The sequence below is a fragment of the Amblyraja radiata genome, chromosome 27 (genome assembly GCF_010909765.2).
Source record: "Amblyraja radiata isolate CabotCenter1 chromosome 27, sAmbRad1.1.pri, whole genome shotgun sequence".
NCBI classification, from domain to species: Eukaryota; Metazoa; Chordata; class Chondrichthyes; order Rajiformes; family Rajidae; genus Amblyraja; species Amblyraja radiata.
Window position 1 is genome coordinate 13,279,190 of NC_045982.1, and position 14,031 is coordinate 13,293,220.

The 14,031-nt window shown below is 43.0% G+C and overlaps 1 protein-coding gene across 3 annotated transcripts in view; it reads left to right on the plus strand.

Annotated features, from left to right (window-relative positions):
- Positions 1-14,031, plus strand: part of runx3 (RUNX family transcription factor 3) — a 170,111-nt gene that overhangs the window by 154,318 nt on the left and 1,762 nt on the right. The window lies entirely within an intron of this gene.

Genomic DNA, 14,031 nt, shown 5'->3' on the forward strand with positions numbered 1-14,031 from the left:
CATATCCATTGGGATGTGGGAGGAATCCTGACCATCTGGAGAAAACCCACGCGGTCACAGGGGGAGCATGTAAATGGCAGCACCCGAAGTCAGGATCAAACTGGGGTCTCTGGCACTTTTAGGCAGCCGCTTTACCAGCTGTGCCACTGTGCTGCCCAAAGAGATCTTTCACCTTTTATCCATTACCCAAATCCACCGTTTGCAACGAGTTGCAACTAAACTCATCTTTGGGTTCACATTGGGGTACCATTTGAACCGCCTTTGTTGAGCTTGTGCAACAAAAATGCTTCTGATACAACTGTATTTGCAAGCCACCCCTGCTAAGTACACCAGGTACTGAAAGCAAGACAGAATCACCAACTGTATATGTACTCTCCTTAAGATTCTTCAGACCAGTACTTACTGAACTATGTCAGACTGGGTTTCAGAAGCTATGTATAGTACGCCCATTGTTCAGGGTCTGTCTGATACACATCAGCAATAGATCACTTGTAATTGATGACTCTCAGGCATCCTTGCTACAATCCAGCTATGTTGTCAGTTATGGAACAATATACTGTACATCATTTATGGTTCTCTGAGTATTACAAAAATAACATAAATTAAGTTCATTATAATGTACCATCTAACTCTGCATTCATGTTACTTGCAAGACACATTGCTGTTCAGTGGCCGATCATTTGATTATATTCATGTAGTCAGTACCTCAATAATACCTTGGAGCAGCATAAATGAAGCAATATAATACATTATTGATTTTTTTCCAGTTTATCATTTTTCATGCACAAAATGTGAATACTAGCACTGTAAAAAAAAATCACCACAAATAGAGTATCTTATTTACTTTTTTTTTTACTTGTATGGATTTGGAAAATTAACTAAACTATGCAATGGTTGAAAATTGTCAGCTTTTACATAACTTTGTATTTCCATTCAGAAATGAACAAAGCATTTTCAGGAATAACCTTGAAAAAGATTTATGTCTTACGAATCTGATTGAGTCTTTTTAAGGAGTAACCAAAAATGTTGATGAGAGTAAAGCTATAGGCATAGTCTATATGGGCTTCAGCAGGGTATTTGATAAGGTTCTGCACGGTAGGCTGCTCTGGAACGTTTGATTGTATGGGATATAGGGAGAGCTAGCCAACTGGGTAGAGAAATGGCTTCATGGAAGGAAGCAGAGGGTGTTGGTGGAAGGTTGTTTTTTGGATGGATTGGAGGCCTGTGACTAGTGGTGTGCCTCAGGGATCATGTGCTGGGCCCATTGCTGCTTGTGGTTTATATGATTTGACCTAGATCGTACAAGGTATGGTTAATAAGTTTGCAGATGATTCTAATGTAGGTGGTATTGTAGATAGTGAAGATGGTTGTCACATTCCAAATTACAGCACGATCTTGATCTGTTGGGCAAGTAAGTAGAGGAATGTTTTTAATTAAGTTTTATGCAGAAGTGCGAGATGTTGCATTTTGGGAAATCAATCCAGGGCAGGACCTTCACAGTGAATGGAAAGGCCCTGTGAAGTCTGTAGAGCAGAGAGATCTAGTAGTGTAGGTACATAACACCTTGAAAGTTGCCTCACAGGTGGCAAAGGTGGTCATGAAGGCTTTCAGTACATTGGCCATCATCAGTCAGAGTACTGAGTATAGAAGTTGGGATGTTATGTTACATTTTTCCAAGATGTTGGTGAGGCTGCATTTGGAGTTTTGTGTTCAATTTTATTCACCCTGCCAACGGAACAATGGTGTTCAGCTGGTAAGAGGGCAGAGAAGATTTATCAGGATGTTGCCAGGACTTGACTGCCTGAGCTACAGAGAGATCTTGGGCAGGTTAGGACTCTATTCCTTGGAGCACAGGAGACTGAGGGGTGATCTTATCGAGCTGTATAAGACCATAAGGGAAATAGATAAGGTAGATGCACAGTCTTTTACCCACAGGCAGAAATCAAGGCAGAATATCTCTTCAAGCACACCACAACCTGGAATCACGAGTTCTTAAATAATAAACCGCTTACAAACTCAGACTACGTTACAACCCACTAATGCAGCTTAAATATACATAATGAGGCTGTTTCATTATTCAGGAACAGCGAACGGTTTTGCCTTTTCCTGTGTACCTATCCAAATTACCATTTTTGGTGAATATTTATGGTGGTGTTTGTAAACAGTGTGAGACTTTAATGACAGCAAGGACATCAGAGGACACTGATGTCTTTGCTGTCCTCCTGTTGCGACGTCGGAGTTCCATCATCCCGGCGAGCGGGTCTGAGCAGCGGGCCGCCCCTTAGCGGCAACTGCGGAGTGCTCGGGAGGCCCCGACCACGGGTGAACATCAAGAACATCAGAGGAAGAGGACTGACTTTTGGTGCCTTCCCTCACAGTGGGAAACTTTGATTCTGCTGTGTGGGGATGTTTTATGTTGGAGTCTAATGTGTGTTGTGTTCTTTTTTTATTTGTATGGCTGTATGGTGTCCTCACATTTCACTGTACCAACTGGTGCATGTGACAAATAAATCTATCTTGTATCTTTATTCTAAAGTGCCTCCCAAATTGGCCTTGATATAAAAAGCTTGAAAACCATTCTCAGATGGTTATTTTACAATCTCCACCTGTTTTCTAGTGCGAGATTTTATAAAGTCTCGATATTCATGATACAAATCCCCTCTCACATTTATAAAATGCCCAAATAACTGGAAGAATAAGAAAAGCAGCATTAGTGCACCGTGGAAGATGTGGTGTTAGTACTGGAATGCTTGCCTAACTGTTCATTCCCTTGTTACTGTTCTCATCTTGCCAGTAATACACTCCCACGCATGCATTTTTACTTAACGACAAGTACACCTCCTCTATTGCTTTTCCAGTCAAAACAATTAAACAGAAGGTGGGGATCAGACCAATTCATTTTTCATATTAAAAATCAAACACACGACATTCCTTTCGTGAAGCAATCCAAGCCCAGGAAATAAAAAGGAAGGATTGTTGCACAAGCTAAACCGTCTCAGGCAGAGTCACAAGAGACTGCAGACGCTGGAATATTGTGCAAGACCTACCTGCAACCTCAGCATTTCAGGCAGCATCTATGGAGGGGATGGCGTTTCAAGTCGGGACCCTTCTTCAAGGTCATCTTCCAGTCTTGAAGAAGGGTTACAATTTGTTCATTTCCCTCCACAGATTCTCTCAGACCAGCTGAGTTCCCCCAGCAGATCTAAGGCAGAGATTGCTGCCATATTCCTCGCAATTAGCCTTTTTTTGTGGTATTATGAAAACAGCAATTACATGCCGTTATAATGAAGCTTCTAATTTCATGGAAATAAGAAATCAACTAAATGACTCCCAATAGGGTCCTTTACACAGAATGCTTGTTAACATGCTGTTTAGATGTTGGCTGAAACCCTTTGGCTGCTTGGTTCCTGAGTGTAATTGAAACTGTGCCTCCTCATACAGTAGAGTCATACAGCACAGGAGCAGGCCCTTCGGTCCAACTTGTTCATGCTGACCAAGATGCCCCATGCAAGCTAGTCGCATTTACCCACCTATGGCCAATATCCCTCTAAACCTATTCTATTCATGTCCAGATGTCTTTTAATGTTGTCACACCTGCCCTAACAAAAGTCCTTCATAAGTTCATGTTTATGTGATAGGAGCGGAATTAGGCCATTAGCCCCCATCAAGTCTACTCCACCATTCAATCATGGCTGTTCTATCTATCTCTCCCTCCTAACCCCATTCTCCTGCCTTCTCCCCATAACCCGTACTAATCAAAAATCTATCTCTGCCTTGAAACTATCCATTGACCTGGCCTCTGTCCTCAGGAAGTTCATTTCCATCTACTCACCAACCTCTGAGTGAAAAGTTTGCCCCTCTGTTCATATTAAATCTTTCCCCTCTGAGATTAAACATATGCCCTCTAGGTCTTGATTTTCCCTATCCTGGGAAAAAAGTATATGTGCCCCCAGATGGGGCCTGATCTGAAAAGGATTGCACACTGTTAGACCAGACTGGGTTATGTGTTGCATCTTACAATATTCCACCTCGCCACCAGCGTAAATAGGATGACATTTGTGGTGGAACAAGGAGCTGGTATCTATATAAAGTTACAACAAATGAGAGTGGCATTGCTCACTGTATCCTGGTTTTTGACCACAAACTGGGAAGTTATTCTGGGCTGACCCAGATTTACAGCATCCCCCAAAAAAACAAATCAATTCTCTAATTCTGGATACTGTGTGATTCCACAGCTTCATCCCTGTTGCATATAAAAGCTTGTCTGGAACACAGCCCAGTGAAATTGGTGTGGGCTGAGGGTGGGGCATGCTCCTGCCCACAGGAGTTACTTTGTGCAGTCACTCAGAGTAATGACTGTAGCTGATGCTGATAATAGACTACAGATCCCTTAGATCACTAACGATCCCAAACAGACCTCTGTAACTCTGAACATCTGAATAAACGGAGAGGGATTCTTTGCAAACATCTCCATAGTGCCTGCATCTTTATATGTCCCAATTACAAACACTCCTCACCTACATAAGGGTCTGAAGAAGGGTTTCGGCCCGAAACGTTGCCCATTTCCTTCACTCCATAGATGCTGCTGCACCCGCTGAGTTTCTCCAGCTTTTTTGTGTACCTTCGATTTTCCAGCATCTGCAGTTCCTTCTTGAATACATAAGGGTTACGTTCTGTGAAACCCTGCGTAAGCCAAATCTTACATTAATCAGAATCACCATCCCCTGCCCGAAATAACTCACTGAGAGTATTAACTGCCTTGCAGTGGCGTCCAACTGCATCCAGGGCACTTTATGCAGCGCATGGCCCTGTGGGTAAAGCAACACCACCATTTCCGGCTTGTTCCCAATGTAAACTTGGATTGACAAACTGCCTTGTCTGCCTTGCACGAGGGTCCGAGTACAGAATTGTTTATGTAAGTGCGAGTTAACGCAAGTCGCCTACAGCGTAAGTCATGGAGTGTCTGCAGTAAAATGCAAAAATGTTCAAAGTTAAATGTAGGAAATGCATAAACCTCTTTGTGTGTCTGCTTCCATCAAGATTCACAATGCCCATGTGATCCATTGTAGCACACAGTAGCGCCACACAGTAATGACTTGGCCTTCACAGCTGTTTGTGACAATGAATTCCGTAGATTCATCACCCGCTGATTAAAAGCTACGTCCTTTTATTCTGAGGTTTTGGCCTCTGGTCCTATATTCTCTGTCTTCATATCATCCTCTCCATCATCTTCTGCGAGATTCATCAATCGGGCCAAGCAGCTGAAGGGATGTGTGCAGTTTATTTAAGGAGTGGGTGTAAGAACAGGGAGGTTGAGTATGTGGCAATGTAGAAGAAAGCTGCTGCTTCAGTGTGAGTGCCAGTGTGAAGGCCTGTGTGTGTAAGTTAAGAATGGAGACCAGTGTAGAGGTTCCAGTGAAAGGAGATATCCTGTTGCAGACATCAGCTGCAGAAATGCAGATCATAGTGTTCAAAGGTGAAACCAGGGGGAATGTGCTAACAGATTGCCTTCCGCTCCACAAACAGATGAGAATTCCATATTTCCTTATGATGTAGAAGTCCGTTCAGCCCATGTGTCAATGCTAACTCGTATAGCAATCCCTTTCCCCCCCGCTAATCTTCCTTGTAAACTATTCCTTCCACTTTCCTCCAAACTCCCCCAACCCCTCCAAATGCTACCACTTACCTGCACATCAGAGGCAATTTACAGTGGCCCATTATCCTGCAAATCCATACATCTTTCAGATTGGGAGCAAATTTGGAAAACTGAGCCATCAGCTTGCTATTAACGAACGGCTTACAATCTACTGCCCAACAGGACAGACAGGAATCGCACAACGTAGTTAGAGATGCGCAGATTTGGGCAAACCTTATTCAGCGAGGATAGGTTGAGTTAGTGTTTCCGGTGTAACTAATTGTAGATTTCAGAATTTTCCATTCTCTGAATTCCGGCTGCACAGAGCAACAGCTGAGGTTTGTTACATCAGTAACCAGTAGTACAGTCACAGACACGTGCAGAACATATCTCCAGGGAGGCTCCCACACTAAATCATGTATGGAATAAACAGTAAAATCACTGTGCCTGCTGTGCACATGTATAGTTCTGTACACACAGACTCAATCTCAAAGCAGGCAGTTTAGAGAATTCACTAGAGAATTTTAACCCTCTCCACCCCAGTAAACTCTAAAGGAATAGAGTCATAGAAACATGCAGCGTGGAAACAGGCCCTTCGGCCCAACTAGCCCACATCGGCCAACATGTCCCATCTTCGCTAGTCCCACATCCTGCGTTTGGCCCATATCCCTCCAAGCCTGTCCTATCCATGTACCTGCCTAATTGTTTCCTAAACATTGAGATAGTCTGAATCTAAAATCAAAATGGAACAGGTCCATTTCCAAATTGCCTCCATCCTGAGCCAGCTTTAACTCCATTTTCACTGCAGAAGATGAGGGAATGGAGAGAACATAATGGGTCTCTGAGCAGGTTAGGCAAGTCATAGAGGGATACAGTATGGAAACAAACCCTTCAGCCCAACTTGCCGATGCTGGGCAACATGTCCCAGCTACACTAGTCCCACCTGCCAGCATTTGGTCCATATCCCTCCAAACCTGTCCTATCCTGTCTAACCTTTTCTTAAATGTTGGGATAGTCTCTGCCTTCAATTTCTCATCTGTTTCTGCTTGTTCCATACATCTGCCAACCTTAATGTGAAAAAGTTACCCCCCAAATTCCTATTAAATTTTTCCCCCTTCACCTTAAACCTATGTCCTCTGGTCTTCAATTCACCTACTATGGGCAAGAGACACTGTGCATCTACCCAATCTATTTCTCTCATGATCTTATACACCTCTATAAGATCACCCCTCATCCTCCTGCGCTCCAAGGAATAGAGTCCCAGCCTCCTCAACCTCTCCCTGTAGCTCAGACCCTCTAGTCCTGGCAACATCCTAGTAAATCTTCTCTGTACACTTTCCAGCTTGACAACCTCTTTCCTATTACACAGTGCCCAGAACTGAACACAATACTCTAAATGTGGCCTGACCAACATCTTATACAACTGCGATGCTCAATACTCTGGCTGATGAAGGTCAATGTGCCAAAAGCCTTTTTGAGTCCTTCTTGAACGAGCTCAGTTTGAAACATTTCTTCATGGGGCCATAGGATCAGTGTCGCAGTTCTCCATCCCAGCAAAGAAACTTTGAGGCTCTCTGCCCCATTCCCACGCAAAAAAATTCCACCATATCCAAGCAGCAAACCAATCTACAAAGTTCATTGTCATTGTCATTGCACATTGTTCCTGAGATGTTTGACTGGGTGAATGGGAGGTGAATAGAATGAGTTATCTGTCTAAAATATCTCAGAAAGGTGGTTTCCCCTAAATGGTAACTGGCCAGTGTGGTTAGCCTGTAGTCACCATTATGTCAATAATCCCAAATGAGATATTTATCTGGGATGTGTGTTGTGTTCCATTCACATACTCTGCCAATACCAGGATTTAACTCATCACATTGATCCTTCGAACAGCTATTTGTTCCAACCTACCCTATGTTAACTTTCTCCTAACCCAGGCTACTTATGTATTTATATTCACTGTTAAAAACAAATACTCTAGCAAGCTAAAGTCCGTCTATAGTTTTTATTTCTATTTTTCAGCTGTTCCCAACTGTACAATCACATGAGATTAGTGCATTTAAAGCAAAGAGCAGCTCTGTTTTTCAAAAGTTATCTCTGATCGTATATTTCCAAATTCGGAAGCGATGAGCCACTTGGTCGAAATGCAGCAAAGTTCAATGAACTGCCATAACGTGGTTTATTTACAAATTGGCTTTGCATTCTTGCTCCTGTCAGTGGTTTCCACAGTTGCTTACAGTTGAATGAATAGCTCCCCGTGGAATGATGGTGGGTTTGCTTAGATCATTGAAGATTGCTTCATTAAATGCAAGCAAAAGCTGGAAACTTATAAAATTTTCAGGATTTTCCTAAGTAACATAGCAAAAAAAAGTGGTGAACACAGCCCAGTCCATAACTGATACTGACCACTCCACCATATAAACGATCTACAGGTGTCACTGCCTCAAAAAGGTAGCCAACATCATCAGTCCCACTCCACCCTTGCCATCGGGAAGAAGTATAGGAGCCTGAAAACTGTAACGGCAGGTTCATGAGCAGCTTCTTGCCAACAACCATCATGCTATTAAGCACTACAACCTCCAAATAAGCTCAGAGCTGCATAGACTTGGAGACATTTTTATATTTGCTTTATTATTGTTTGTTTGAATTTTTTCTCAAAGTGTTGGAGTAACTCAACAGGTCAGGCAGCAACTCTGGAGAACATGCATAGATGATGTTTCGAGTCTGGACGCTTCCTCAGGTTTCCAATTCAATCTGGATTGTCCACCAACACAATCCTTGCAAAATATAGAATTTAAACTTTTATATAAATCCTACTTCCCCAGTAACTAAAACAGCTGAAGGTCATATCAAATCTGCTGGAAAATGACAACAGCATTGCGGTACTGTGGAATCCTCTTATTTGAATGGCCAATATAAAATGCACAACATTCTGCTAATGACAATCTTGCTTTTACCCTGATGGTTCCACTATAATTAGGTATGGAATTTAGCGCAGTCTGCCTTTTACATGGAAAACCTAGTCATGATGACTATGGTGGGAATAGTAGTGAACAATTCAATGCTTAAATAATAAATCCAACACATGACGGAGGAATCTAATGTATCTTTATGTATTGCATTCACGTAGTGTGGAGGGATTTGTGAGCGAGTTATAGCAGGTTGCTTTGGTACAGTTATCGTACACACTGCCGGGGAATGCCTCCTTGTATTATCAGAGCTGAAAATAATTGTGATATTGGGAAGGAGGACAAAAATGTACATAAAAATAAGCAATCCTGCTCGTTTGCCTACATGTGGCAGTTTAACCCAAAGGGGAAAAAAGCTTCACTCTAAAAGGGTGGTGGGTGTATGGAATGAGCGTCCAGAGGTGGTAGTTGAGGCCGGAACTATCCCAACGTTTAATAAACAGTTAGACAGGTACATGGATAGGACAGGTTTGGAGGGATATGCACCAAGCGCAGGTAGGTGGGACTAGTCTAGCTCGGACATGTTGGCCCATGTGGGCAAGTTGGGCCATGGGGCCTGTTTCCACACTGATGACTATATGATTCTGTAAAATAAATTGTTGTTTCTGGCAGTTTATTTTTCTCTGAATTCTGGGAAAAGTATTTTTTTTTTTTTTTAATTATTGACTCACACCTGCAGTGTAACCGAAAATGCAGACTTGATATCATCATTTAATTATACTATTGTAAGTTATCTCAAATGCACCGACTTACAGTCTGCCCTGTTGCATCTTGCCTGAGCCCCAGAAGAGTCCGTCTGAGCTGGCGACACACTCATCAGCGATCACCACTCTATCTCAAAACACCCCTCAGGAGTTCTATTTAGTTTAGTTTTTTAGTTTAGTGATACATCGTGGAAACACGCCCTATGGCCCGCCAAATCCATGCCAACCATCGATCACCAGTGCTCATCATCACTCCTACACACGCGGGGAAATTTACCCACGCCAATTAACCTACAAACCTGCATGTCTTTGGGATGTGGGAGGAAACTGGAACACCAGTGGGAGAAAACCCATGCGGTCACAGGGAGAACATGCAAACTCCGCACAGACAGTACCGGTAGTCAGGATCGTATCCGGATCTCTGGCGCTGTAAGGCAGCAACTCTACCGCTGCTCCAGTGTGCCGCCCATAAAATTTCTTACAATGCATAATCAGCCTCTTCCTTTTTAGCTCATCAAGAGTTGCTATCCCTCTTTTCAAATGTGCTTCTTATATTTTTGTAAGCCTTGCTAAAAACATTCATTTGTTGCGCTGCCGCTTTAATTTATGTTTTACCTTCAGATCTATCTAACTTGTTATCTAAAACTTCCCTCTACAAAAACGTTTTGGTAGGGAATTATTTAGTCTGGCATTACTACGAGTAGACTTGTCATTCTGCATGGATCTGCTGGCTCCAAAGTAACTGTCAATATTGCAAACTAGTTGCCTAACTCTCAACTCTCACCCTTCCCCAGTTGTGCAATAATGTCAAACAAATGACAAATTATTTTTTTTTTAAACCGAAAAATCAATGGCAAAAAAAAAATCAGCGTTGTCATTGGGGAGGTGGGGCGGAAGAGATACTAGCAACAATAGTCTCTCTCCTCTTCACTCATTGCACACGTGTCCACCTGCTTAAAAACAGAGTAGTTACTCCAATAGTTTTACTCTCTTAGCAGGAAGGAACTGCAGATGCTGGTTTATTCCAAAGATAGACACAAAATGCTGGAGTAATTCAGCGGGTCAGGCAGCACCTCTGGAAAAACGGAATTGGTGAAGTTTCGGGTCGGAACCCTTCTTCAGACTCTTCTGCAGTCCGAAGAAGGGCTCCAACCCAAAATGTCACAGATTCCTTTTTCTCCAGAGGTGCTGCCTGACCCTCTGAGTTACTTCCGCATTTTGTGTCTATCTGCATTTTACTCAATTACCCAGATATGGAACCTTCAACTTGACTTGAATGTATAGTGTACAAAACGTAACACTACTGACTGGAAACAGAGAAACCATTCACAGTTTGTGTTGGGATTTTTAAGTCTTTTCAAAGTTCCAAATCGGAATAGTCTCTTCAATATCGAGCTGTTTTCATCCATTGATCTGATGTAGGCGTAAGATTTCCTCCACATGATGGAGTTCAGAAGAAAACATATTGGACATCATTTTAACCCAATATAGTGAGTAGTAAACCGATAGACTAGACGGAGTGGCAGTGGCATTAGGGAGAGCCAAAGCAGGCACACCATGAACTCAATATTACAGATTTCCTTGAGGTGTCACAGGTTAAATCTACCTCCTTCGACTCTTACAGGAACAGAACGTAATTCAAAATTCAGTTATGCTGTTTTGCATCCATACATCTGTAATGAAGGTGTAATTACAGTGTCTGCTCGGAAATGTACTCAGCTGGGTGGAACAGAGATGTTGCAATCCCTGCTTTGTTTTTTTTCATGTAACGTGGGTGACGAACGTTGAATGCTATAGATTACTCACGATCTGAAGATGCCACAGACACAGAGGCCAGTGTGGCCACTGCCAAAGTTATCCTGCAGTGTATTGCTGCAACTCCTTCTGGTAGAAAAAAATGGCAGTCCGCGTTAGCGCCTGAAATTGGCCACCCCCAATGAAGGGATGTAATGCTAGTTGCCACTCTGAATGAATATCACGTTCTGGGGTTGACTGTGGGAGGCCTGTTGGCATATTAAATAGATCTACTGCCTAAAAGAGGCAAGTTTTCCATCTTGAAACTACACATTGCTGTCAGGCTGGCAGCTTTAGACTTGAGAAACACAATGCAAAAACAGGCTCTTCAGTTCACCGAGTCGGCACAGACCAGCAATCACCCGTACACAAACACTATCCTACCCACTAGGGACAATTTATAACTTTTACCAAAGCCAATTAACCTACAAACCTGCACATCCTTGGAGTGTGGGAGGAAACCGGAGGACACGGAGAAAATCCACGCAGTCACTGGGAGAATGTACAAACTCCGTACAGACCTGTAATCAGGATCGAACCTGGGTCTCTGGTGCTGTGGCAGCAGCTGCACCACTGTGCCGCCCTATTGAATGGCAGGGAGCATGAAGCGGAAATGTTCTCTGGGCAGTTGTCTTTGGAGAGGTGACCAACAAAGGCGAAGCTGCCTGTTCCCTTTCACCTGGGGCAACTTCTAACCCGGAATTTATCAATTAGATTTCCAACCAGCACTTGATGTTAGAAGTTGATTGGGAAAGTGCACAGCTATTAATGCACTTTTCCTGGAAGCGAAGGGGTAACCAAATCAGTTTATACCAAACATGAGACTAAGATGGAAGCACAATGGCACGGCTGGTGAGCTGCTGATTCTGCCAGACCTGGGTGCTGTTGGCGTGGAGTCTACACTTTCTCCCTGTGACTGCATGTGTTCCCCCTGGTGCTCTGGTTTCCTCCCATATCCCAAAGGCATGCAGGTTTTGTAGGTTAATCGGCCTCAGTAAATTCCCCCAAGTGTATAGGGAGTGGATGTGGAAGTGGGATAACATAGAACTAGTGTGAACTGATGATCGATATTCAAAGTTATTCCCTTTATTATGTACCTGGACACAGTAGAAGGCTCGATCGTATTCATGTATAGTCTTTACGCTGAATGGTTAACATGCAACAAAGGCTTTTCACCTCGGTATACGTGACAATAAACTAACTAAATAAAAAGTGGACTTGGTGGGCCGAAGGGCCCGTTTCCATGCTGTAGCTCTCAACTAGAGAAAAACGAATGCGATCCTTTGAAGCAATGTAAAAGTAAGTAAATTAAATATGAAAACGTTTAAAATAAATGACTAATTGAATATAAAAATCTCAACAATAAGTTGCTGCATCTTATTTCATTGTTGCCACCTGTTTGGAATCTTTGCAGAGCAACTGCATGCAAACGTTCACCTATCTGATCTCCCGGTTGCTCAACACTTTAATTCTCCTTCCCATTCCCACACTGACCTTTCTGTCCTAAGTCTCCTCCATTGTCAGAATGAGGCTAAACTCAAATTCGAGGAACGGTATCTCATATTTTGCTTGGGCAGCTTACAGCTCAGTGGTATGAATATTGATTTCTCTAACTTCAAGTAACCCCAGCATTTCTTCTCTCTCTATCCCTCCCCCACCCAAGTCGCACCAGCTTCTCGTTTTCACCCAACAAACAGCTAATGGCCCTGTCCCACTGTACGAGTTAATTCAAGTGCTCTCCCGAGTTTAAAAAAAAAAAAACTTGTGGTAAGCACGGAGAATGAACGTAGCGGGTACGTCGGAGCTCGGGGACGTCTCTTAGCGGCTCGTAACGCTAACGGCAGGTACTCGGGAAATGCGGTAAGCTCGGGAAGACTCGTGAAGATTTTTCAACATGTTGAAAAATGTCCACGAGAGCCCAGAGTACCGACGAGTGGCCATTACCATAAATCTCCAAGTTCAAATCAGGGCAAACTCGGGAGAACTCTTTGAATGAACTCGCACAGTGGGACAGGGCTTTAACAATGGCCCGTTTCATTTATCATCGTCACTTTTTTTGCATATCTTTCATTCATTGTTCTTTATCTCTCTACATCATCATCTATATCTCTCGTTTCCCTTATCCCTAACTAGCCTGAAGAAGGGTCTCGACCTGAAAGGTCACCCATTCCTTCCCTCCAGAGATGCTGCCTGGTCCCGCTGAGTTACTCCAGCATTTTGTGTCTACCTTCTGTAGAATGACATGTCTGGTTGCAGTAGTGTGAGCTACACCACATGGAAAATTGTTAGTCATGGATTTTCCAGCAGTCCACAGTCTGTTGCCTGGCGTAGTGACTCAGCGCTTCGGATGAGTACCTTCCTGTTTGGGTTGAACAGGTCTTCGTTGACCAGTAGTACTGCTCGCAGTTTCTGATTGTTTACGCAGAGTCCTGTGCTCACAAGGCTTTTATTCAGCAGCAGCTTAGAATACGAGCAAATTTGTATTTTTTAGAATGATGCAGCTGGATTTTACAATCACTTCCAAACGGCGCTGCCCTGAACACAAACAATTCCATTTTTTTTTTTAAAAAGCAAGAATTTGCAACACATTCCGAATTCAGTGAATTGATCATTTATCCGAATTTAATTTCATCTTGTTCTGATTTAACGCTTTGTTGGCCATGTATTTGTTCTAATTCCTGTAGCATTAACATGAAACTTCCTTGTTTCCTGAAAAGTTAGTCACTGTCGTTAGGGGATGCGACAACGAAAATACAAAGAGCAAGATTTCCCGTTTACAGGAGAGAGATAGAATGGAAACAGGCCCTTTGGCCCAATTTGTCCATGATGATCAAGGCACCGCATTTAAATTAGTCCCATTTGCCCACATTTGGCTCACATCCCTTTTAACTTTTCCCTATCCATATACCTGTCCAAGTGTCCCTTATATGCT